The following is a 26,740-nucleotide window of genomic DNA, read 5'->3' as shown; positions in this document are numbered from 1 at the left end:
TGGCGATGTAAAGGCTGTATACTTCCGGTCATCCTCGTGCATCTCAACATTGTAGTAGCCGGAGGTGAGGTCCATGGTGGAGAAGTAGGTGTTGCCACCCAATGCTGCTAGAGCATCAGCCTGGTGTGGAAGAGGATGGGCGTCTTTGATGGTGCGTTCGTTAATGCATCGGAAGTCGTTACAGAGTCTCAGGTCTCCCGACTTCTTCCAAACAATGACCAAAGGTGAAGCAAACTCACTATTTGACTTCCTTATGATCTCTTGTTCTTCCATCTCACTCAACGCCAGCCTGAGCTTCTCATACTGATTAGGTGGAACTCGTCTGTATGGCAAGCGAAAGGGTTTCTCATCACTGAGTCGAATCCGGTGAAGACAGCCTGTAGCCCTTCCACAGTCTAACTTATGCCTGGAAAATATAGACTGGTACTGAGCTATCAGATGCACAAGTTTTTCTTTACCCGAAGAGGACACATCACAGGAATCAAGATCTATGTCAGACAACCCTAAACCATGTAAGACTGAATCAGGACTGCCATCACATCCACCAGGTTCCTCTTCTCTGTCACATCTGTCCGATAAGGTGGATGTATCATCAGTCAGACTCGATTCATCACGGTGGTTATCATCTGCCCTCTGCACCTGTTGCTGCAAAAGGGGTGGTGAATCGTCATCCACCTCAGAGCAGTCAAAATCCTCCAAGGCCATGCATGGATAAACGTCAGCAAGCTTGGCATTTCGTCTGAGGGTCACTGATCTACCAGAGGGATTTATCACCTTCATTGGCAGCCATCCATCATTCCTCAGCAGGGCCACTGTCTTCCCAATCAGGACTGATCCCGGTCTTGACTTCACACAGCTGGGCTCCAGAATGACAGCACTACCAGCTGAGATGTTGTTCACACTCTGTAACCTGCCCCATACCAAATGTTCACTGAAGGGCTCTAGAGTCACGGCTCTTTTTATTTTCACGGTCCCCACTTTGTCAGGGATGTCATTTCCTGTCCACATCTCCATATTGGCCATCAAACTCAATAACTTGTGGTGTTCAGCTTCACCGTGTTCAGATGTGGGCCCCTTGTTCCACAAGTCCCCTGATATCTTTAGCTGACGAATCAAGTACTTTAGGAGGTTACTGCCAGCGATGAGGTCATCTCCCTGATTTTCAACCACGAATGTTGGGACAGTCACACGACAGCCAAACACCTCCATCTCCAGCTCACACACTCCTAAGGGTGTAGTCTTTGATCCACCGCATCCCACAAGAATCGCGTCTGTTGAGCTCAATGCAGGGCTTTTCAACACTCCTTCCTGTAAGAGTTGTGGCAAAATCTTTGCACTCAACGAACAAGCCATCGACCCACTGTCGAGCATGGCCCTCACCTCAACTTTGCCGCCAAGCACTACTTTTGCATGAAACAGATCGTCATAAGGGGAAAGCTTCTGTGTATTCTGCATTACAACTTCAGTCACTGTTCTCATTTCACTACACACACTCTTGTAAATGGACTCTAAATCATCATCTCTCATTACTGGGGTATCGATAGAAGGCCCAACACCCACCCCCCCCAAATGCTGGCCCTCTAGTTTCCCTGTTGCCCAGAGGTGGGTTCTGAAGACACCACACCAGATGGTTGCCACGCTGTAGACTTGGGGCATTCCGCACGGGCATGGCCAGATGCATAGCAGAGAAAGCAGAGGTGATTGGCCACACAATGGGAACGTGTGGTATGCCCAACATCCCTGCACACCTCACAGGCCACCGGGGGCCTGCCTCTGTTATTTTGGCCTCTTGGATACTGATTGTCTGTCCTACCCTGAAACTGGCGCTGCTGAGGCCTTTGCTCAAGAACACGCTCCAGCATACCGATGATACGCTCCAATTGGTCCGTGGGCCCCTGGGAAGCCTGAGTTGTAGGCATTGGAGCAGGCTCAATAGTAGGCTTAGCAACAGGTGATGTGGGATGACCAGCTGCACCGACTTCCTGTCGCAGCGCAGTGATGGCAGGGATTACCTTTGGCCAGGAGGATTGTCTCGGATTCCTTCTGTGTTCAACCAGCCTCTCATGGACATCCGCAGCTGTCCACTGTGGTAAAGGCTTGCACTTGAATATGAGAGACAGTTCAGGGTCAGGGCAATGTCTAATAAACATGGCTGTGAGCTCACGAGATGGATCGTCAATTGTCTTACTCTGTCTCTTTAGACAGTCCTCGGTCACGTCCATAGCCCTGTTTAGTCTGAGCCAATAATCAAAAGGTTGCTCACCAGAGAATGGGATGGTGGAATAAAAGTCAGCTAACGGCATGGTGGAGAAAGCAGTGTCGCTAAAGTGCTGTTTTAGCATATCAAAAATAGGACCTGGGCCACTAGACAGATCAAAAGAGGGGTTACTGCGTATGCTTACTCTCACCACCTCTCGTGCCCTCCCCATGAGCCTACTCATTACCTCCTTAGCCTGCTCTGCCACTGAGATCCCCCTTTTTCGCAAGTATATCCTGACTACTGACTCCCATTCATACACTGTGCATGTATCAGAGCCATCACCTCTAAAGCACACTGGCTCCCTAATCTCAGACTTCACCACCATGTTTACAAGGGAAGGGACATTCCCTCCTGAGTTGAATGTGTTTGCTGCAACATTGTACCCCATCCCACTGCTCCTCTTTGACTCTAGGCATGCGGCAATACTCTCCCCTATGGAGATCCCAATCTGCTTCGCTATGCCTGCTACCATCTCCACTGAAGGATCTCCAATATTTGTGTCAGGTACTTCCGATTTAACTGCACTCAGTTGTGGCGGACCAGAGTAACTGTCATTGACATCTGATAACTCTCCAAGATTAGGCATAGGTGTAGATGTGAGAGGTGAATGCTGAAAACTGGTGCTAGGCCTCCCAACTAATGGAATCGGAGTGTACCTCATTGCCCCCCTCCCAACTTCCGAGTATTCACCACCCACCATCTGCAGAAGTATCCAGTATACTATAAACAATTTAAAATCCTAATAATCAGACTTTACCAGTACTCTTGTCCACCAAATAGTCAACCTATCTTGAACGACACCATACTAGTATCAATGAAAGAAAATAAAAATAAAATCAGCAAGCTGATCACACTATCAGTAAAAGAAAACACAGAATGTTATGTAACATCACCTATAATACCAAAAAGAGAACCTCTTATCTTTTAGAAACCTGTGTGAAAGTGTATTAGGAATCACCAAAAACCACAGTAGGCTACAGATAACTATAGTAGTTGAATACAAATTTCTTAAATCCCTGCTCCACTCAAATCAGAACACAATGTGTTCGTTCTGATAAATAGATCAACATTGCCACCTTGTGGCGTATGTGCAATACTGCGCTCTGCTACCTGAGGGAAAACTTCAACTCGTTTTCAATCTGATAAATGATCCAATGCTGCCACCTTGTGGCGAATGTGCAACACCGCACCTTTATTTAACCAGCCTCCTGTTCATATAGCGTGAGTCACACGGACTCACTCTGCTGCAACACTGCGCTCGGATTGTTCCTATAGCGCGAGTCAGGCGGACTCACTCAGCTGCAACACCAGTTCTTCTTCTGGAACGTGGCGAATCCCTCGATGACGATTCCAGAAGCACGGTCGCGGCACCATTATAACCAATGCGTTGTGTACTTTTTTAATTGAACGACAGACACTTGCTCCACGGTCTTGGGTGATTTATTCTGGTAACACACAAAATATCCTGGTTAGACAGGTTATGTGGTCGGCTCATCAGACCCCTCGAACACCGTTCACATGGGCTGCTTCCTCATGTAATGGTTAATATAATAACATGAAATAAACAATGTACAATCAAATGACAATATTTTGTACCTGGTAACACACAAAAGATCCTGGTTAGACAGGTTATGTGGTCGGCTCATCAGACCCCTCGAACACCGCTCACTACAGAAGAATTGGAAATAATTAGCCTATTAACATGTGGGCTAGTTATATACATTTTCGACACCATCTCACTTAATTATTATTTTAACACATTTACCATAGGGTCGCTACCTTCTACAATTTATTGTCAACATGCCTACATTAATACTTCCAACTAGTAGTGAGAGTTAAACATTTAGGAACATTATGTTCATTCTGGGTGTACATCTGTGAACCTACCATGGGCTGCTTCCTCATGTAATGGTGCCACGCTAACGTGAACACTTGGGTTGAAGCCCACAAGGAAACGCCCACCAACCAATAAGAATCCCTAGAACCATTAAGTGCCATGCTATTGGGTCTTAGTTACCTTGACAAGTGGAATCACAATAAACTCTGTTACATAGGCACGCTCTGAAAAAGGTAAAGGAACCTGGGGAGAACCACCATTTTTATGACATTCACACGCCCCACCAAAGACACTGGCAAAATTCTCCAACTCTCCATATTTTTCTTCAATTTTGAGACCATTTCACCAAAGTTCAGTTTAAATAGGAGTTTGGGATCCTTTGGTATAACTACTCCCAGATAGGTGAAGTGGTCATGTTCTATTTTAAAGGGTAAGCTGTCAGTAAAGGAAGAGTCTAGGCTCCCTGAGATGGGCATGAACACACTTTTCTCCCAGTTAATGGAGTAACCAGAGAAAGTACCAAACTGCCTGATTAAATCTAGGAGGCATGGGACGGAGGAGGTAGTAGGATCAGCAAGATACACATCATCATCATCATCATCCGCATATAGCGAAATACGGCTCTCATACTTTCCCAACTTTATTCCTGTGATGTTGGGATGACTCCTGATACTGATAGCCAGGGGTTCGAGGGCTAAATTGAACAGTAAGGGACTAATACAACATCCTTGTCGGGTGCCGCGATGGAGTGGGAAGGAGTCAGATCTATCAGAATTGGTAAGAATGGAAGCTCTCGGATGAGCATACAACATTCCAATAAGAGAACGAAACCTGTCACCGAAACCAAAGCGCTGGAGGACACTGAACATATATTTCCATTCGATCTGGTCGAATGCCTTTTCAGCGTCAAGTGATATGATCGCCGGCTTAGTGTCCTTTCTTTGGTTAGAGTACAATATGTTTAGTAATTTCCGAATATTAGAAAAAGCAAGCCTGCCAGGAATGAATCCCGTTTGGTCGGAGTGGACGAGAGATCCGACATGCTGAGCCAACCTAGTGGCCAACACCTTGGCAACTGTCTTTTGGTCAAAATTTAACAAACTTATAGGCCGGAACCCTGCTGGATCCGTCCCATCCCTACCTTTCTTGAGTAAAAGGCACACATTCGCTTCGTAGAGAGAGTCAGGGAAGACATTATTAGTGATAGAATGTTGAATCATTCCAAGAAGTAGATGGGCCAAAATGTCACTGTAAGCTTTATAAAACTCCGCCCCATACCCATCCGGGCCAGCGGCCTTCCCACTAGGGAAAGACTTTATTGCACATGTTATTTCCTGCAGGCTGAAATCAGCATCTAGCTCATCCCTTGCCTCATCACTAAGCACTGGCATATCAATATTGTCCAGGAAGCTCTCAACCTCAGAGTCTGGGGCATGGCATCTAGAGGAATAAAGGCCAGTATAAAATTCTTTAAAACGGTCATTTATATCTTTGGGGTTAGTCAGCAAGCTGCCCGATATAGATTTGATATTATGAATTGCCTGGCTGGCCTGTACACCCCTCAGCTGCCTAGCCAACAGTCTGTCTGGTTTATCACTTAGTTCAAAGTGCTTCTGTCTGAGTTTAAGGAGGAGGGTACTAACCTGCTTGCCCAGAATATAATTGTTATTATGTCCATTTGGGATTGTGATAGTCTGTAAACCTGCTCCAGCGAGGGGAGCCGTGCCTCAATTTCAGCGCTTACGTCTTTCTCTCTTTCCAAAGGCTTCATAAGATATAATGTGCCCTCTCAATACCACCTTAAGAGACTCCCACAGTGTAGTGTCGGAGACATCACCGGTGTCATTAGTCTGCATAAACTCAATGAGTCGAGATCTCATTTGATCCCGAAATGCTTTCTCCGAGAGCAAAGAGGGGTTGAAGCGCCAACTGTATCGCGTCTGTGGCAGTGCCAGCTTTACCAACATAGTGATTGGAGCATGATCTGAAATAAGGATGCTATGATATTTAGTTTGCAGCACACTAGAGATAAATTTAGCATCAACAAGAAAATAATCTATTCTTGTATACGATTTATGGACGTGGGAAAAGAAAGAATAATCCCTGTCCATAGGGTGCTGCAATCTCCATATGTCAACTATGTTCATAGAACGCATTCAATTGTTTAGTACTCCAACGGAATTAATGGTCGGAGGCGGACGAGTGGACGTGTGGACGATCAAGATAGGGATCTAGATTGCAATTAAAATCTCCACCTAAAATCAAGTTGGTGGTATTCAGATCAGGGATTATGTCAAATATTTTACGAAAAAAGCTTGGGTCGTCAATGTTAGGACCATAAATATTCAGGCATGTTATTGGTAGTGAATTAATGCTAGACATATCTGCCTCCGGGGTCGGAGACTACCGTGGTCATTTGAAATGGAACAGATTTACTAAATAAAATAGCAACCCCTCTTGCTTTGGAAGAAAAAGTAGATTGGTACACTTGTGACACCCAGTGCTTCCTCAGGCGCCTCTGTTCCGTTGGAGCTATATGAGTCTCTTGTAAAAATATAATATCTGCAGACAATGTTTTCAAATGAGCAAATACTTTTCCCCTTTTAACTGCACTACCCAATCCTTTAGTGTTCCATGACACCATCGTAATAGGCTTCTCACCCCCGATATATTAACCCCCTGCGTCATCACGACCAAGTGATAACAATCTTAATACAAACAGCATGGTATATGAAGTAGATTTTAATCCATTGATCATCCACCTTCTTGAAAGAGACTTCAGATACAAAAATATAACAATAAGGACTGGCAACACAATAAACTCCCCCACCGCCGCTTACAAAAACTGAACGGCAAAACCCCCATATACTCACGAAGACAGCTGGGCAAAAGAATAGGCATCGCATTGCACCGGTTAACGTTATAGTTACCAATACCAGGCTAGACAGCTGTCCCTCCACAACCCAGTGGATGAAAATAATAAAGTGTTCACACGTGTCTTATGTTGAATAGTCAACAAATCAGCTTATATACAGTCAGCTTGAGACCGCCAGACCTCCATCAGTTGAGAGAGTCTTGGAAAAGCGCGCAGCCTCCTCCGGGGTGCCAAACATTGTGACAGTAGAGTTGTGCTCGACGCGCAACTTGGCTGGGAAGCGCAGGCTGTATTTCACATTTGCCTCTCGGAGGGTCTTCATCACATCACTGAAGGCTCTGCGCTGGGTCATCACATCCGCTGTATAATTAGGAAAAATATACACTCTGGATCCTTTGTAGTAAAGAGGGCCGTGCTCGCGGCTGAGACGCAGGACCCGGTCCTTGTCTTTGTCGTGGTGCATCTTGGCGATAATGGTGCGTGGTTTCTCCCCCTCAGCGGGCTTGGCTAGCAGGATGCGGTGGGCTCTGTCCACTTTAATTGGCTTGGTGAAGTTTTCACTGCCAAGTAGTTGCGAGACCAACTCGCTCACAAAGTCAGTAGGCCTTCCCTTCTCCTCGCCCTCTTTGATTCCCACGAATTTAAGGTTCAGCCGGCGGGACCGGCCCTCTAAGTCGTTGAGCTTAGCCCGGAGTTCCGTGTTTTCCTTCCGTAAGTATTTTGGGGATTCTTCCAGGAGTTTCAGACGGTCGTTCACGTCACTTCTATCCCCGTCACTAGCTGCTTCACGCTGTTCTGCTCGGACTGCAGGGATGTCAAAGTGGCTTCAAACTTGTCCAAACGGGATGTGATAGAGACTCGGGTCTCGTCCATCGCTTTCTTCAGACTTTTACCCTGGCTTTCAATTGCAGCCAGAATAGCAGTGCTGGCAGTGTTGTCGGATGTTTGGGCTGCTGCTGCCTGTCTCGTAGTGGCCATGCCTGTTTGTCGTTTGCCAGCTGCGGTTGCTTTTTTGTTTGTTTGTTTGGCCCCTTCCCATCGGTAGATTCCAAATAATCTCAACTTTCCGGCGGTAGTGTTATATTTAGTCTGTTGATACTTTTGAAAGCAAACTGTTAGATAAACGTGTGTTTTTTATACAAAATTAGAAGTTGAGGAGGGAGCTCAGAAAAATGCGACTACTCCATTCACCGCTCACTAGCGCCCCCCTAGCTGTGACTAGCGAGCATACGGAGCTGAGTGTGATAAGTATCCAGATTTTCACCAGTCTGCTGCATAGCTTTTCTGAACTTATAAACAAGGAACTGCGTGTTTTTCTTTGGGGAGAAAATATCCATTTAGCTTCGTCTTTATAACATTATAATCATCATCAGTCCCGGCGAGAGTGTCATATATGTCATGCACTCGTTCTCCAGCTAAATGCAACAGTAAAGCCCTTTTCCTGCCATCATTCACAACGTTCATTGCTACTAGGAAATGGTCATATCTCTGAATCCACTTACTCCATCTCGTTCCCAATGAGCTCTGGTCTGTCTCCGTGTCGAATGGCAGAATAGCTGCTTGGCTTCCCATGAGGATGGAGTTCATCTCTTCTTCTTGCATCCAGCACTGTTAACGTTAGCTAGCGTTAGCTTTGTTTAGCTAAGCACGCACGTCGGACCGTCAAACTTTGTGTTTTTTTTCTTCTTTCTTCCAGAAAGTTCGACAAGTCCTTCACATAGCGTATAGCCTATGTGTCCAGTTATATCCTCGTCGCCACTGTAATGTTCGTGGTGCACAATAATGAGGAGATGGTGTAGTTCAAGGTCACATTACACAATACAATTGCCAACCGGCAAACCCTCTCGCCACCTAGGCTACTGCCAGTGACGTGATGACTGCGTAGTACAGTAGTTTGGATTACTACAGGAGGGGGCCAGGTTGTTCAGGGCTTTGAAGGTGATTCGTCGAATTTTGAATCCTGTACAGTACATGATGGGGAGCCAGTGGAGAGGATGGGCGTGATGTGGTCGGAGCGAGCAGCAGAGTTTTGGACGTATTGTAGTTTATTGAGGATTTTGGTGGATGTGCCATAAAGGATGCTGTTGCAGTAGTCCACTCGGGATGTGATGAGTGCGTGGGTCAGTGTTTCGGCAGCAGAGAAGGATAGTGAGGGGCGTAGATGGGAAATGTTCCTGAGGTGGAAGGCGGTTTTAGTGATCTGGTTTACATGCAGGAGGAAGGAAAGGGTAGGATCATCGAGAATGATACCTAGGTTGCGGACGTGGGTGGAGGGGGTAACAATGGAGCCGTCAATGTTGACTGAAAAATCCTGGGTGGAGCGGCTCAGGGAATTTGGGCCAATAATTATCAGTTTATAGTTGTCACAGTTGAGTTTCAGAAAGTTCTTTTGCATCCAGATTTTAATGTCAGAAAGGCAGGTGATGAGGGTGGAGTGGGTGGCGGCAGTGATGATCTTGGTGGAAAGGTAGAGCTGTGTGTCATCAGCGTAACAGTGGAATCGGAAGCCATGTTTGTGGAGGATCTGTCCAAGTGGTAAAATGTAGAGGTTAAACAGTAGGGGACCCTGGGGAACACTGTGGGGGACTGGGGCAATGGGGGATTTGGAGTTGTTGATGTAGATAAATTGGTGTCTGTCTAACTGTTTGAAACTCTTTGAAATCTCATCTGATACCACCTGGAGAGCTAGTTTCAGAGTGTGGTGCTGAGTACCAAGTATCTCATCTCAAAGTATCTCATGATGCAGCAGTTAAGGTGTTGATACCATTCAGCACCACATATCTGTGTGAAGCTGGCTTTTCATCCATGACAGCTCTGAAAACAAAATATAGGGCCAATTTGAAAGGTCACGATATTGGTGTTATTTCAATAAATTTAAACATGGCCCATTTCATGACTATTTTGTTGGGGCGAGGAGGGGGGGGGGGCCCAAAATATTTTGGTCCGACAAAGGGGGGCCTGACAGAAAAAGTTTGAGAAGCACTGGTCTAACAACACTGTTAGAATGGAATCTTGGAACATATTGTACACATTCAAATAACTGTCTGGTTCTAAGGGTTCCTTGAGTTTGCTCAGAATTAGGAAAAACTGCTTTTTCCTGTGATGCTTCCACCTCTTGGAATGCCCTCCAACTGACTCTGAAGTTGGCGGTTCTTCCTTCTCTTGCTGAATTTGAAAATATGACCTCCAACCATTGTGTGTTGACGTGTAACTGGTTTCATTTTAAATTTGGTTGTGCCTGTGTATGAATTTGCTGATAAATGTATTGTTTTGTAAGCTCGTCGTCACTGTGAGTGAGGGTAACCTCAGTGTCTCACAAGTTGAAATAATGGTTTGAAATGAAAAATAATATATATTTTTGTAATAATTATTTTATTCAGCTTAAAGCTGCTGGTGACCCTGGGAGTCTGTGGAAAACCTTTGTTGCACTGCAAAAGCTCTATTTCTACTGGGCAGGTAAACTCGCTCTTGCTCATTTCTTTGCCTACTGCTGCTTTAATAGAACTGAATCTAATCTAATTGACCTTTATTGGTTTTTACATTTTGAACAATGTCTTGAGGCCCAGGTGACCTCGCTCCAAGGCATACCAGATTTACCCGACAACGGTCTGAACACTGAAAGGTTTTATATTTCATACGCAGCCTAATTCTTCATTCAAGCATTGTGCTTTTCCTGCATTAGTGCCAATGATTCCTCTCTTTATTAAGATTGCTCACAGGAGATGAAGACATGACACCTCACGCATTGACCAGGAGCGGACCTCGAAGGCCAACCGTCTGCAGTGCACTTCAAAGCAAATGGTTCAGTGCACATCCTCAATCATAGTTTTATGGCATTTCATGATGGACAAAGTCAAAGATAAAGGCACAATCAAACTAATTTGATCTGAAGGGACAGCTCCCTCCAATATAGTCCTTATGGCAATGGAACAAAGTCCATACGTCACTATAAAGGTGGAATCTATCATGTCTTCAAACAGCGACCTCTAAGCAAAAAAGCCCTTCTTATTGCATGTTAAAAAAATTGTTTTAGTCTGATGTGTGGGTTGAAGAAGCTTAGTAACTTATTATAGTATGAATGTCCCCAGGCCTCTATAGGGAGGTGTAGTGGTTACGTCATTGCCGTTTTTCGTGTTCCACCCTCTGACCAACGCAATGTATTTCCCCATTGCCCATTTCTAAATAGTCTCGTTTAAAACCAATATTAAGCATTAACATTTGCATGGTGTACCTTTCTGTGCTTATTCATCCACAATCTATAGCTCAACATGAAAATATTCGCAATTAATTATAAAAAAAAATCGCCAAATTTTATTTCAACCAAAAATGCTTAAACAATAATGTTAGTGATAGAAGGGAACACATTTTGTGCAAAAATGGAAAGCTTTTCAATTTCCATGCGGCAGAATTGTTACAATAGCCGATAATCCATTTTCCCAATGATAAATCCCTATACGGGTGGAACAACCAGTGACGTCAGACTACACCTCCCTATTGGCAGAGCCTGAGGTGTGACCCAGCAGCGTGTTGCTTTTTAACAGCGGAGGAGTGCAAGAATGTGACAATGTGACCGCGGCAGCGCGAGAGAGCGGCAGTGCGGAAATAGGCTGTCTATTGCCATTCTCTAAGACAAACGCTAACCTTAACCAGCTCCTTAACAGCGCCTAAACTTAACCTTTCTAACCTTAACCAACTCCGAAACAATGCCTAACCTTAACCTTAACCATGCCTAACCTTAACCTTAACCATAGAAAGAATATTGCCATTCTCTAAGACAAACTCTAACCTTACCCAGCTCCTTAACAGCGCCTAAACTTAACCTTTCTAACCTTAACCAACTCCGAAACAATGCCTAACCTTAACCTTAACCATGCCTAACCTTAACCGGCGAAAGAATACACGTTAAAAAAAAAAAATATTATGGGATTCGAACTTGAAACCAACGGACCGCAGGACCGCCGCGCTGCCAGGTGAGCTAAGCTTCGAATGAGAATCATGGCGGTTTACGGCTAAATAATGCCGCAAGCTCTGCCGCCGCGCCTGCCGCGGGGCGTGTCGCAGCCAATCAGGGAAAACGCGGAAGCATTCGGCGCACTCCTCCGCTGTTAATAAGCAATAGGCGACCCAGCAGCAGCAACCCATCCCCCCTACTCCCGCTCAACTCCAGCCCACACATCAGACTGAGGCCATGTCCAGACTAAGACGATTTTGGTCGTTTTAGGCAAAGTATTTGATCGCTTGCATCGTTCTGCCACACGGAACTGCATTCTGGCAGCCTTAAGAAGGTACTTTTTGATACCAGCCTCCAGAGTGCGCAACTCTGAAGACACCTGAGACGCCCCCCCATTGCGTCACCATATTTACAAGCGATACGCGGCTTCTCCTGAACCGATGACGCGAGGCGCACACACATGCATGCTCACACATGCGCTGTGCTCTCTGTCTGAAGCGGAGCGGGGCTCTGCTGTGCTTACACTTGATGCAATACACGATACTAACTAGAGATTAGCGTCACATAGCTGGCCTTTTTCTGAAAACCCAAGCACATATTGTTCCATAATATACGCCTTCAGTTGATCATGACAAATCCTCTCTTACCTTGACGATTAAAAAGCCTCCATAATTTAGTAAATAGTATCCCCATGGCATGGTGTTGAGCCGTAGCCAGCAAGCTATGCTATCAATATTAGCTAAATAATTAGCGTCACATAGCTGGCCTTTTTCTGAAAACCCAAGCACATATTGTTCCATAGCATACGCCTTCAGTTGATCATGACAAATCTTCTCTTACCTTGACGATTAAAAAGCCTCCATAATTAAGTAAATAAAGCTGTAGCCAGCCAGCTAGCATTGATGCTATTCAAAATGCTATCCACATTAGCTACATAGCTAACCAACTAAATACAATACAGTGGTATCATGAGGTAACGTTAAATACAACGTTTGCTAGTCTAAATGACTGGACACACACAGGGACAAGTTAAACATCAATCAATTAATTTATTCCAACAGGCAGTTTGAGCTGCTTGTGAGCCGAGGTCTTTCTCTCCTCTCAGTTGGAAACTAATGACGTTACGTTAGCTCAAAAAGCACAGAACCGGCCGACAAAAGTTAAGCTGCTAGCAACAGACACTATAACACTTCCGGTTGGGGGCTTTCAAAATAAAACAGGAAAGACATTTATTTTGTAAATTTGTGGCATGCACTTATTATCTTGAGGCGTTTTCGTTTTTACGGAAACCTAAAAACAAAACGAAAACGAAACAGATCAAAATCGATTTAGTCTGGACAAGGCCTGACACAAAGTGCAATCACAAGTGGGGCTCTTTTGCGTAGAGGTCAGTGTTTGACGGCATTACAGATTCTACATTTAAGTTATTAAAATAAACGTTTAACTGTCACGGTGGCCATTTGCTTCAGTCAGAATGTTACAAGCAAAATAACCATCAATAGCGTAATGTAATAATTGTAGCTAACTAATGCCTGAAATTCTGATAGCTGTTAAACAAGTGACAAGTGACATTGTGCATTCCTGAGAAAAAGGCCATGTCGTCGCTTAAGCATATCAACATGCAGTGGAGGGCGACTTGGGAGAAGTTAAATCAACACTTGAGACTTGGCCCGTCCAAGACTTGCGAGTGCACCTCTCGCTTCTACCGACGAGGTCATGCTCTTCTCTCTGTGGATCTTCTAAATCAAAAGCCAAACTACTTTTGTGCTGAGCACACAAACAACAAATAACAGAATCCTACATAATCTGCTTCACGCTGTTCAGAGAAAATTAAATGTATATCTACACTCCTGCCTTCTCCCTTTCTTTGTCTCGCTTCCTGGCTCTGCATGCTGATTAGATCCCCGGCTAAAAATACCCGTCATTAATTAACATCTCGACAAACTAAAAAAATAAAAGCAAAAAAAGAAAGCATAATTTTCTCCTCTCTCTCTCTCTCTCTCTTTCCCTCTCTCTCCCTCTTTCAACCGTCATGAATACAGTAGATACAGTAGGTGCTGAGGGTTGCTGCCTGGTTGTGTAGCGAGAACAGTCAGAGCAGAGAGATCCCGTGCCACTGATAGATTGATTGATTTTTATTGTGGATTAGAGACATCATCCAAGGGATAAAAACATGATAAAATGCAAGCACTTATTTCCATCATGGTCCCTGGTAGAGACAGGACATACATCAACATAAAACATTGAGAGACTATATGCAGATAGAAGATCAAATAAATAAATATGCTACCCTCTCTTGCCTATACCGATAGCCATGTTCGTACATACTTTTTGAAGCCAGTTACTTCTCAATTGCTTTGGTGCATTTCTCAGATCAAAATTCTCATAACTGTTAGTTCAACCTCCACAACATTTAGTAATTTGTGCACATCATAGTAGCAGTTTCTCATTCCTCCGAACAAATTGTAAATGCTTTTGGACATGCATCAATTGCTTTCATACAATTCTCTGCTGTTTTATAACATTATCATTTGCTTATGTCATGTCAGTCAAAATGAACTATACTTACTTATGAATGCTGAATAGTCATTCTCTATAAAACTAATAGTCCTCATTTCATTGTTTGAGTCATTACATACAAAAATGTTGAACTAGTTGTCAAAATCTGTCAATTGTGGACCATGTTGTCAATCACGGCCTCACAATGGCTGAGGCTGGTCAAAGGGTGCAGCCGAATGTTGAGAGAACCACTGTAAATAAAATTATTCAAACATTTAGTCGGGATAGCAGGTGTGTACATTGGACAGTAATTCAGCACTAAACAATCTGCACTGCACTACTGCCATTGTGTCATACATGAAGCTTAAAGTGGGACAAGAACTTGTTTACATTTTACATTTAGACTTACATTACATTTACATTTAGTCATTTAGCTGACGCTTTTATCCAAAGCGACTTACAAGTTCTGTACGACAGGTCATCAGGAAGGATACAACTCTATCAGCTGAGTAACAATATTCATCAAAGTGTTGCATGTTACAGTGTAGGTTAGTTTATTAGGACAAGTGCATGACAGTAAGGTTAGTTATATATCGTATTTGCTTCGCGTCCCGCTCTGAGCCTTATCGAGATACCCCTTATCTCCTATGATACCTACTGTATCTCCCACGAACAAATACATGCACCCCACCTGTATGGGGCCCCGCCCCCATGGTGGCACCGCCCATATAACTGTGACTCTGGTCACCAAACACTCTTCCTCTATTTTCGTCCCATCGTACTGGCTGCGTGCACCATTCGTTAACTAGCAGGATGAAAAAGATCAGAGTCATAATGTTGAAAGCTTACCGGAGGTTGCTGGCCCCTGGCATCTTCGACGCATGTTTTCGGCGACACGACGGGCCTATGTTGATGTTCCTCGTTTGATGACAGCACATCGAGGTTCAGCTGTACAAGACTGGCTGTCGGGCCAGCTTGTACTCAGGTAGGCCCTGTGTCTTCAGGCATGGGTATTAGTGTTAGTAATGCTGGTTTGTTTTGTTACACAACCATGTTGTGTGTTGGCGCCGGGGGCAGGATGGTTTGGTGAACGTTCACTGCAGGGAACGGTTTCCAAGCTGTCTTGGGCGTGCTGCTAAAACATCTAATGCTATGCTACATGCTATCGCTAATGCCGCATGCTATTACTACTGCTAATTGCTACGCTGTTCTAATGTCTCCGCCGTGAGATGTTGTCACTCTCCCTCCTCTTGCCCGGTTCATCAATGAAGGTCAGTCGGTAGCTGTTGTGGTTTTTTTTGCTGAGTCCTATTTACCTTTTTTCGGGTAAATGGGTTGACAACAGGGTAGGCCGTGGCTAGGTTTCCTAGCCAGGTATGTTACCTTGTGTTCCGGCGGGGTTTGTTGAACGGTGTTCCCATCTGGGTTGGCGTCGGGTAGTGGGGCTATGGGTCCAGCCGACATGGTAAACATGTTGCGTGTCTGTGCGCAGGCAATTGTTGTTCTGGGTCCCACATCGCCTCGCGCTAGGCTGCAGTAGTATAAGGGCAGGGCCGCCTGGGAGAAATGTGAGGCCCTGTGCGTTTTTAGACGCGAGGCCCCCCACCCCCTGAGGCGGCCCTGTGTAGTGGGCTATTGTTTCGTTTTGTCACTCTGCTATGAGAAGGTCTGTCTTGCTACAGTTTTCTCTCCTCTCAACCATTCATACTGACGGTCAATCGGTATACTGGGGGAGTAGTGCGGGGGGGGCTTTGTTTACCTTTTTTGGTAAATGGGCTAAACTAGGGCTGGTGTCCTGTTGTGAATATTTTGAATGAAGGCGGGACTAGTTCGCTCTGGTCCGTCTCCCCTTAACTTTGTGTGTATGGGTTTGCTCATTCTACAGTATTTTGTGGTTTAGTTCTTTTATTCATTTAACCTTTTCATGGTGCACACCACAGTGGAGGTTGCTGTTTGCAATCACCACTGGTGCTTTGTGTTAACATCAGTCCTTTGTTTTTGACATATTGAAACAATGCCCCGCCCGGCCGACGCCATGGGTGGGTCGGCCTGGCGAGTGGCTGGTGGGCTGCTAAGGCTTGTACCGCCACGGTATGGAATTGGCAACGATTAGAACTGTGTTCGAATTGCTGTTTTTTTCTATTTAAAAAATTGTGTCTGGTGGAGGGGCCTTGAGGGCCAGCCGACGTCGACTCATCGCGCGAGGTTGTTGACGTTATTAGCTTTGACCCAGCCGCAAGCTATAACCGCTCAGGGTTCCCCTCTCCGCAGGGGATTTTTGGTCTTCTGCTGAAGCGCGGGCGGTATTGTCCTAGGCCCTACACCGCCTCACACCGCGCAGCCAGAAGAAGAGAGAGCACGGCCTCGTCAGCGGCGATGACGAGGCCCTCGACAGGCGGCCATGTTTTTCCCCGCCGGAGGTATCCTGGGCGTTGATTCGACAGGTGTCCACAAGGCCGACAGCCTTGGCGGCCGAGGGATCGGCCATGTAGGATGGGTTCGGCTTGAACAAACAAGCCGTCACCGTCCTGCCGCGAGCAGCCCGCTCTCCGATCACTCCCTTCCCCAACACCAGCGGAAGAAGTGGGCTCTGATTGTTTCCTTTGGCTGCGGGCCGCGTGCCTTCGTTGATGCGCGGGCGGCCCCCCTTTTCGCTTCTCATGGGGACAGGGGCTGACACCCAGTTGATGGCTGAGCCTGGGTCTGTCCGTGAGAATGTTGTGCTGTCAAGCGGCTCCCACACCTTGAACTGTGTTGGTTGAGCCTGGTGTTACGTCTGTCAACTTAAGTGTTGTCAGCAGGGGGGTTCGAAACCTTTTGAGGCACACAGTGCAGGCTTCCCCGGCCTCGCCTTCGCCAGGCCAGGTATCATGTTGGTGCCTCCCACTCCTGAAATATTGGCAAGTGGTCGCAGCTCACATGATTTGGGGTGGTAGTAATATCACTGCAGGGCTACGGTGTGTAGGAACCCATGGGGGCCTTACACCTTGCATGTCCGGCTGCAGAACTCCTTCAGCATGTTCTGGAGGGGTGTTCAGTGGGGGGGCTTTTTTCATCGGAAGCCCCCCGTATCAGACCGGCCCTTTCTGTCGGGGTTCCCCCTTGGGTGCGATTGCCTCGTGGGTGGTGTCAGGGTCAGGTGTTCCGACACGGAACGCGCTCCTCGCACGGTTCCAGGGTTGGCTACACACAGCGGGGGGACCGGGCCAACTATCTACAGTTCCTGGCGGACCTGCGCCACGTGACGGCGGGTGCGTTGGGAGTGTCGTCACATATGACTACGGCAGTACCATATGTCGAGGTGGATGGAGAGAACGCTGTGGCGGGGACTTGTGTTTACACAACCCCACCCGTTTTCAGGTTTGGTACAGACCCTATTGTCAGGGTCTCCAGCAGTGACAGCTCTGGTCAACGAGATCCAATCTCTGTGGACGAAGCAAGCCATCGTCGTGGCGTTCTCCTCCCGGTGTTCTCTGCCCGAGAAGTTGGGAGGGAGGGGTGTAAGACCCAGGCTGGACCTGTCCCATGGGAAGGTTCAGCATTTTTTGGATTGTCTCCTACCTGTTGAACACTGTCAGGTGGGGGTCTGGTTCTCCTCCATAGACCTGTAGGATGCGTATGCGCATCCCCGATCTTCCATCCTAGGGCTTACCTACGCTTCCTTTGCAGGGTTAGCGTATAAGTACCAGAGGCTGCCGTTTGGTTTTCTCTGGCTCCCCGCATCTTCACCAAGTGCGTGGAGGCCGCACTGGGGCCTCTGCGTCGTCCGGGGTTACGGAGTGTTCTGCCCTGATGACGTTCTGGTCCTTCGCGGTCAAGGTGGATCGTCAGGTCTCGTACCAGGCCTGGGGTTGCTGTAGACTGGATGTAGAATACTCCTCTTCCCAGTCAACGGTTGGAGGGCTATGGGCATCCATCTCAGAGCGTGTTGTCAACACGCTCGGGAGGTTCCGTCCTAGGACGGTTACGGCGCTGTCTCACGTCGCGTTTTCACCGATGCCTCCCTCGCTGGTGACGCGTCGGGCCAACGCAGTAGGGGGCAGCTGGCAAACCATGCTGCCCGGTCTGCGCTACGTTCAATGTGTTGGTGTTGAAAGCGTCCTTCTGGTCCACAAATGGTGTTGATCAGGACGGACGATACAACGTCAGTGTCGTGTATCGACAGACAGGGAGGAGTACGCTCCCCCTGTCTGCACCAGGCGGCGGGCGGCTGGCTATGGGCGTCCTCCATCTGCGCGGCCTGAGGGCTCCCCACATCCCCGGCAGGGAGAATGTGGGTGCAGGTGTACTGTCGCGGGGCGGTCCTCATCCTGACGGGTGAGGATTACGTCTGGACATGGCCAGGCAGGTCTGGGACCGATGCCGTGCCGCCAGGGATTCTTCCCCATACATCTGTTAGGTCAGTTGTTGGGACGGGTACGTTGAGGGGCACAGGTTCTTGATCCTGATGGTGTTACCATCTGGAATGCGCATGCTCCCTCCACTGTCGCGCTTACGCGGGCAGATGACGTATGTTCCAAGTGTGGTGTAAGGCGGGGGGCCGGGACTCAGTCTCCTGCCCCCTGGATGCTGTTCTTAGTTACCTCCAGTCTCTCCTTGATAGACTGTCGGCTTCGACGGTGAGGGTATATGCAGCAGCTATATCCTCCTATCATGAGGGGTTTGAGGGGATGTCTTGTTCAGCCACCCTCTTGTGAAGCGTTTCCTGCTTGGCGCTCGACGCGTTAAGCCAGTGCAACGCTCCTTGGCTCCGACTTGGGATCTTCAATTGGTCCTCGGTCGGTTGTCCTTGGCCCCGTTTGAGCCGCTCGAGCAGGCGCCGTTGGGACAGCTGTCCTTCAAGACCGCGTTCCTACTGGCTGTCACTTCCGCTAAACGCGTAGGTGAGCTCTGTGCTCTCTCGGTACGTCCAGAGTGCCTGTCTTTTCGGACCGATTGCGGTATCACTCTGCGACCTAATCCTGCTTTCGTGCCTAAGAATATCCGGAGTTCCTTCCGCTCCCGGGATATTGTGGTTCAGGCGTTTCGTCCTCCTCCTCACACTAGAGTTAGATGCGGGCCTTCACCTGTCATGTCCAGTCCGTGCTTGGGGATTTACCTCAGCCGTACTCAGGACTTCAGGGTTACCGACCAGCTTTTTGTCTGTTACGGTGGGGCTCGTGCTGGTAAGGCACTGTCGGAGCAGCGCCTGTCCCATTGGTTGTGCGAGGGTATTACCCTCTGCTACACGTTGGCTGGGCAGGATCCCCCTGGGGGCATCAGGGCGCACTCCACTCGTGGGGTGGCTGCCTCTGCCGCTCTCCTGGGTGGGGTCTCGGTGGAGGACATCTGTGCTGCAGCTTCATGGTCCTCCCCGGGCCCCTTTGTAAGGTTTTACCTCATGGACATGACCAGGGGTTCTGTCTCCCAGGCGGTTCTGGGGTCTGTGGCCTTTCCTGCGCGGCCCTGAGTTCCCTCTTGAGGGATCTTTTCCTGGGACGGGATTTGGCGAGGAAGAGTGTTTGGTGACCAGAGTCACAGTTATATGGGCGGTGCCACCATGGGGGCGGGGCCCCATACAGGTGGGGTGCATGTATTTGTTCGTGGGAGATACAGTAGGTATCATAGGAGATAAGGGGTATCTCGATAAGGCTCAGAGCGGGACGCTCAGCCAATACTAATATAACTAATCTACATAACCTATCGTTAGGGTTAGATTTTTTTATTTATTTTTTTTAATAATGGTTGAAGAAGTGCGTCTTTAGTCGACGGCGAAAGATTGGACGGGATTCGGCTGTCCTAACTGGGGTGGGTAGTTCATTCCACCATTGTAAGGCAAGGACTGAGAATAGGCGGCTTCTCTTTGATGACCCTCCCGGAGCTTGGATAGGAGTAGGTCTAAGGCGGCCAGAAGATGCAGAGCGTAGGGGTCTTGAGGGTGTGTAGTTAGAGACCATTGACCGGAGGTAGGCGGAGCGGTTCCCTTTGCCGCACGGTATGCTAGGTCGAGGGCCTTGAAGCGGATACGTGCAGCAATGGAGAGCCAGTGCAGGTCCCTAAGAAGTGGGGTGACATGGGCCGACTTCGGTAGGTTTGAGATCAGGCGGGCCGCTGCGTTCTGAATGAGTTGAAGAGGCTTGGTGGCAGTGGCCGGGAGGCCAGCTAGCAGTGCGTTGCAGTAGTCGAGGCGGGAGATGACTGTTGATTGGACGAGGAGTTGGGTGGCTTCTTTTGTCAGGAAGGGGCGGATCCTTCTGACGTTGCTCAGGAGGAATCGGCAGGTTCTGGTTGTCGCTGCGATGTGAGCAGAGAAGTTCAACTGGTTGTCGAGGACAACACCAAGGTTCTTGGCGGTCGGGGACGCGGTCACAGCTGCATTCTCGACTGTGATGGAGAGGTCGGTCAGGGGGGAGGATTTGGCCGGCAGCTTTACTGCAGCACAGATTTACTGTATTGTAGTGTTACAGTAATGATTTGCCATGTTTACAGTATGGTACTGTACTGCAGCATTTGGGAAGTGGGAAGCACTGTTATTGTACACTACAGTAATATGGGTTACGTGAATCAGTATATCTCATGTTTACTGTACATTACTGTAATTTTACTCTGCACCACATAGGATTGCAAGACAACCTCACAGAGGTGGAAGAGGGCCCCTTTTTACTCCGCAACAAGAGGAAGCCATTTGTGCAATGGTGATTGCAAACAATGCCATAAGGTTGAGAGAGATACAAAGCGCTGTTATAGATGACAATATCTTTGGGAATATTGAATCCGTTTCAATCACTACAATTGACAGAGTGCTCAGGAGAAATGAAATGCGCATGAAACAATTGTACAATGTGCCATTTGACCGGAACAGCGACAGAGTGAAGGAGATCCGTCGCCAATATGCACGGGTGAAACACGTGTTCTAGGCATACTCTAATGTTCAGTGCTGTAAACTGGTTACTTTGTGTAGTGTCATGCACTTACATGACAGTTCATAGTGTTCAATATGTTGTCCAAAATGCATTATGTTACACAGGAAAAAGCGTGTACCAGGGAACCGCTGCACACATTCATATACGTTGATGTTGGGTTTCAATCTGGCAAAAGGTAGAAGCCGTGGAAGAAAGCACATTGGACAGAGAGCAACCATTGATGTCCCAGACCAACAAGGAGGGAATATTACAATGTGTACAGTGTGTACAGTAATGTGTAACTGTAGATTTCAAATGGCTGTGCAAATAGTGTATAGTGCTGTCTTGAGCATTTTCAGGTAGTGTCACCAAGATCTGACTTTTTTGCATTGGAAAACACTTACAGAGTGATCTGTCATAATGAAAACATGACAAAGCCATTTGACTATCTTGTTCATAAACAATGGTGTCAGGACTTTTCATTTTGATGACACTGACACTTTCATTGACATGAATACTTGCTTTTGAAGAAGGAACTATCCATTTTGAGCAAGTGACACACATTTGCAGGTTATCAACTAGGTTTTGCAGTTTGTACTAATTGTTTTGAGAAATGCACTAACTGTTGTGCAAATGTAAATAGTGATGTGAGAAATGCACCAAAGCGACTGAGAAAAACTGTAACATACAGTAGGGGCCTGTTTAATGCTGCTGGGCAGGCTGTTCTATGAAATAAGTTTGAATCTGAAAGGGACTATGTTTGTGTCTCTACCTCTGGTTTCATGGCTTTGATATATTTTTTTACATATATATAAGTAATTGTACAGGTAAATTGGAACCTCCCCTTTAGAAATCCTATAAACTAGGCATCATTTCAGCATTGAGACTATTTTGTCAACTCTGAGCCACCCTAGGCTGTTGAAGTGGGGCTGGTCTAAATGTGTATGAGTGGGGAGCTGCAGTACTATCCTAACTAGCTTGTTCTGGGCAGTTTGAAGTTTGAATTGTAATGTTGCTGGGGGCACTGTCATACCAGGACAAGCAAGCATAGTCGAAGTGGCACTGAACTAACGCCCCTGCTAGTGCTCTAATCTTTCCTGTCCAGGTATTTCGAATTTCTCTCAAGAAATGTAATTCTGTGGTTAACTTTGACTACTACAACTGTCTTTTTTTTTATCCACTATTTCTCCTTATTTTTCTCCCATCCCAATTTCGTATCGCCAATAATTTTTCCCTTCAATTCTCCCTTCAAATCTTGAACATTGCCAGACTATGCCTCCCACTGGTCGGCTGTAGTGAGAATAGAAGCCTTGCATCACGTGTCCCCTCCGGTACACGAGGAGGGAGCCTGTTGCATCTTTTCACCAGACAGCACGGTCTTTCAGTGGCGAGGAGTAACGCGTGGGAGGCTCACGCTGCCCCTGATACTTCCTGACTCTGCTGTACAGGCGTCACCCAACCGACCTGTAGGAGTCGCTGTCCACAACGTCCAATCCCCACCCATCGACTTTCCACCCGCTACCTCTGCCAATTGAGATAGTATGACGACTGGCCCAAGCCGCAGGCAATGCTGACTCCGGGAGTCGAGACCGCAGCTTCTTGCATTGGTGATGAGCGCAATCTCCGCTACGCCACCCAGCCGCCCTTACTACAACTGTCTTTGAGCTACCCAACTGTACCTTGAACCCTTCCTAGTTGTTCTGTTTCCTTGAAGTAGAAAATAAAATCGATTCCATTTTACCTATATGACGAGACAGTCGGTTTTCTGAAAGCCACTGACTGACATTTCCTAACTCCATGCTACTGTAAGGTCGCTTTCACATATAGTTTTGGTGGACTCGGTGCGGTTCTGGGGGTGAAGTTGCAACATTGTTGCATTCTTCATTTGGTTCGCCTGCGTTCACATAGAAATCTGTGAGGCGGACCGAGACCTTCTGAACAATGTCACGCGGTCGAAAAGGGCGCTTGTCTATTGGACAGTGGAAATGTGTGTGTGGCTGCGAGCCCGTGTGTGCGCGCGCGCGCGTGTGTGTGTCTGTGTGTGGACTGTCTGCGAGCCCTCCAGATCAGCGGAGGCGAATTTTGACATGGCATTGATCCATTGTTCTATTGAAGCACATTACCACCATCCTCTCGCTAAACAATGCTGCGAGCAGTGGTAAGGTAATAATAGTTGTAACTGAGGGGTCACAAAACCCTGACTGTATTAAAGATTGTGATAGATTAAACCACTGCTAATTATCATTATTATTACTTGCCAGAAAGTACAGTTAATTATGGCAGACACTCAGAATAATACGGCACAGTGACAAAGAAATATCATTTAGAATATTTATTGTTATGCAGCAATTGTACAGAGATGGGAATTAAGGTCGCGCTTGTATGGCGAAGAATATGAATAAGTCAGTCAGTAGCAAACGTCAGTTGGAATAAATAATTCCTACGATGGGGTACTAGACTAAACGCCGCCTGGCGTAGGATGGCAATATAGGGGGAAACGCTGGTACCGCTGGAGACAGGGGGTTTCCTCCCAGAGATGTAAGCTCTGGAGGGAAGAAGAATGTTCGGATACTCAGTCTGTTCAATTGAAGAAGAAGGGGGTTCTCGTACGGAATCCAGTCCTTGTAATCCAAAGGCTCAGCAACAAAGCAATAACTGTAATCCAATTGCCCGATAGCAATGACGATAGCCAGCTAGCTTCGGTCCACGAAGCCAGCCCGAATGTAGATCCTCAAGGTGGTTAAATCCAAACGACAGTGGGTATTAACGAGGCTCTTCTCCAGGTAGTACGTTCCACAATCACTATAATCCAACCAATACTGGTTCTGCAATCGCCGCCGTCGGTTCCAATATGCACATGTCCAGTAGGTTCTACGACTAGGCCCTCCTCGTGTACTGGCACCAATGTATTTAGTCCACGCACACTGGCTAAGGTTTCACTAGCTACTAAACTAACGAACTGCTGGGTAATGCTACACACGAACGAACTGCTGTTGGCACGATGCACAATAAATAACGACTCTTTACTTCACATTAAGCTAAGTCGAACTTTACTGCATTAACTCTGACACTTTTACTATTCACTTCGCACATGGTTCTCAACACTCTGTTTAGACGAACTGCTTCACTTGCACTGTTTTACCGGACGAACACACTACTGCTGTTCGCACCTGCCACGATATATATACTTAAGTGGCTTTCTAGTGCCAAACCTCAGTTCTCGTCTCGAATCAATGCGCCGGCTCCAGGCATGTTCCAACATGCCTGGACTCGCCTTTGAACCTGACTTTAGGGGTGCGCCGTCTGGCGCCGAGAACGTTATCCAATGGGGAAAGTGAATATTACTAGGATTCAAACGCAGGCTTAAAGGGATATAACTTGTATATATAAATAATATACAAGGTATATAAAACAATAAACGTAGATTCTCAGCTTTTAATCTGGCCCTTCACAACAATAGTATTGATGTGGCATTGATCCAATGCTGTGCGCCTCGGTAATAATAATAAGCCGCGTTTTTTCTTCCTTCTTCCCAAGATGCACAGTTAGATAGATAGATAGATAGATAGATAGATAGATAGATAGATAGATAGATAGATAGATAGATAGAGAGAGAGATTAGATGCAGTGTGCTTGTTTTGCAGTGAGTGCTGCGAGCAGTGGTAATAATAATCACTTCCTATATTTGGTTCGTGTTTGGTCCGCTGAAGCCGAACCGAGACCTACGTTTTCAGGCGGACCAGAGTTCGCCTGTTTGGTCCGCGAACCGAGTTTGACGCGCATTCACACAAACCCGAAAAACCGGACTATCGAATTCTGGTCCGAAAGTCCGGACCAAACAGCCCCTGTGTGAAAGCGACCTAAGTCTACTTTCTATCACTGCTTTGTTTTTGTTAGACACCATGAGAGCCGAATTGTCAGTGTAGAGAAGGAAATCACATGAGCAGGCTGACTGCATGTCATTGATATATAGGAGGAAGAACAAAGGCCCCAGCACGCTGCCCTGAGGGACCCCGCAGTTCATCATCCTCAGATCTGAAAGGACCTCTCCCACCTCTACTCATTGTTCCCTTCCCCTCAAGTATGAGCTGGCCCAGTTGGTGGCCATACCATTGAAACGCATCGCTGTTAACTTCCTTAACCTCTTAAGCCCGAGGGGGCCAGTACCGGTACAAAATTGATATCACACCATAAATCAATCAATACAGAACGTATTAATTAATGTTACGTTTCTTTTTCAAATGTAGCCAAGAGTAAAGACCCTAACTGTAAGGTTTGGTTCTTTCCCCACCACGGGCTTCTTGAAGTACTGTGATGATTGGTCCGCTGCTCTCCCACTCGCTCTGTTCCTTTAAGCCTACTCGCTCTGTTTCCAATTGTTTTCTGTTAATCATTGCATTCCCCTATTCACACGCTTCTTCCTAGAGACGTCGTTGATTGGTTCTCCCCCGTCCACACGCTTATCAATCACATCCCTCAGCTGTCACTGCTTGTCAATTAAGCATTCCCGTATTATTTATACCCCGTTTCCCCATTCAAGTTTTGTTGGATCGTTTTGATATTTCTGTTGCATTCGCCGTTCCTGCTGCCTGCTGTTGTTTCCCTGTGCTTTGCCTCCAGGATATTCAAGAAGCATTCCTCTTGGACACCCTTTCCCCGAGGCGACGCGCTCGCTCCATTCTGTTCCAACGCTCTTTACGCACAACGCCTGGGTGAGTTTTTTATGACTGTCTTTGATCCAATTCCGTTTTTCGTGTGTTTATATAACACTGAAGATTTCCAGCTTTTTATCAGACAGTCACTCACCCAGCGTTTAGCCTTTTTTGGATTGTTTCATTGGGATAATATTTTGGCCTAACATCTCCCACTGTGTGTTTACACACCGAAGATATTATCACATTGGATTTGTATTTTGGGACTTCGCTCACAGTGTTTATTTTGCACCGAAGATATCTATCATTTGGGATTGTGTTTGGAACGTTACTCACAGTGTGTATTTACACCGAAGATTCAGTCACTTGGATAACTCTGTTTTCGGGTACAAGTCACCTCTCCTGTTCACCTGCTCTGTTCCACCTGCACTCTGAGTTAACTCGCTCCCTCTCTCTCTCTCGGTCCCGCAACCACCTCGGAGATTCTGCCGAGAGAAGTCTGCAGAGCGGCTCTGACGTCAGCGCCTGCTTCCCCTGACTACCATCCCGGGAGAAGCTGCAGAGCAGCAACATTCATTCTTGCTTGTATTCCAGTCTTTGTTTGAACTCTTCCAAGTCTGTGCTGTTTATTTAGTCTTAATAAACAAGCCCTTGTTTTTGGCAACTCTGAATCCTACTCTCTTGTGTCGTTGCGTTTGGGGTCGGTGTCAAACCATAACACTAACCCTGTCAAAACAGCAGTCAAAGTGTATATTTTCAGCACTACGTTTGTTTACCAATGATTT

At 46.8% G+C, this 26,740-nt stretch overlaps 1 protein-coding gene across 1 annotated transcript in view; it reads left to right on the top strand.

The window, feature by feature from the left end:
* The window catches only part of LOC311227907 (gamma-aminobutyric acid receptor subunit gamma-3-like), a gene marked incomplete at its 3' end in the record, with an annotated part of 512,827 nt that overhangs the window by 338,181 nt on the left and 147,906 nt on the right, over positions 1-26,740 (top strand). The gene's annotated exons all lie outside the window — the stretch shown is intronic.

This window comes from Notolepis coatsorum (assembly GCF_963971535.1).
Source record: "Notolepis coatsorum genome assembly, chromosome: 1".
NCBI lineage: Eukaryota > Metazoa > Chordata > Actinopteri > Aulopiformes > Paralepididae > Notolepis > Notolepis coatsorum.
This window is presented reverse-complemented; position numbering and strand designations above follow the sequence as displayed.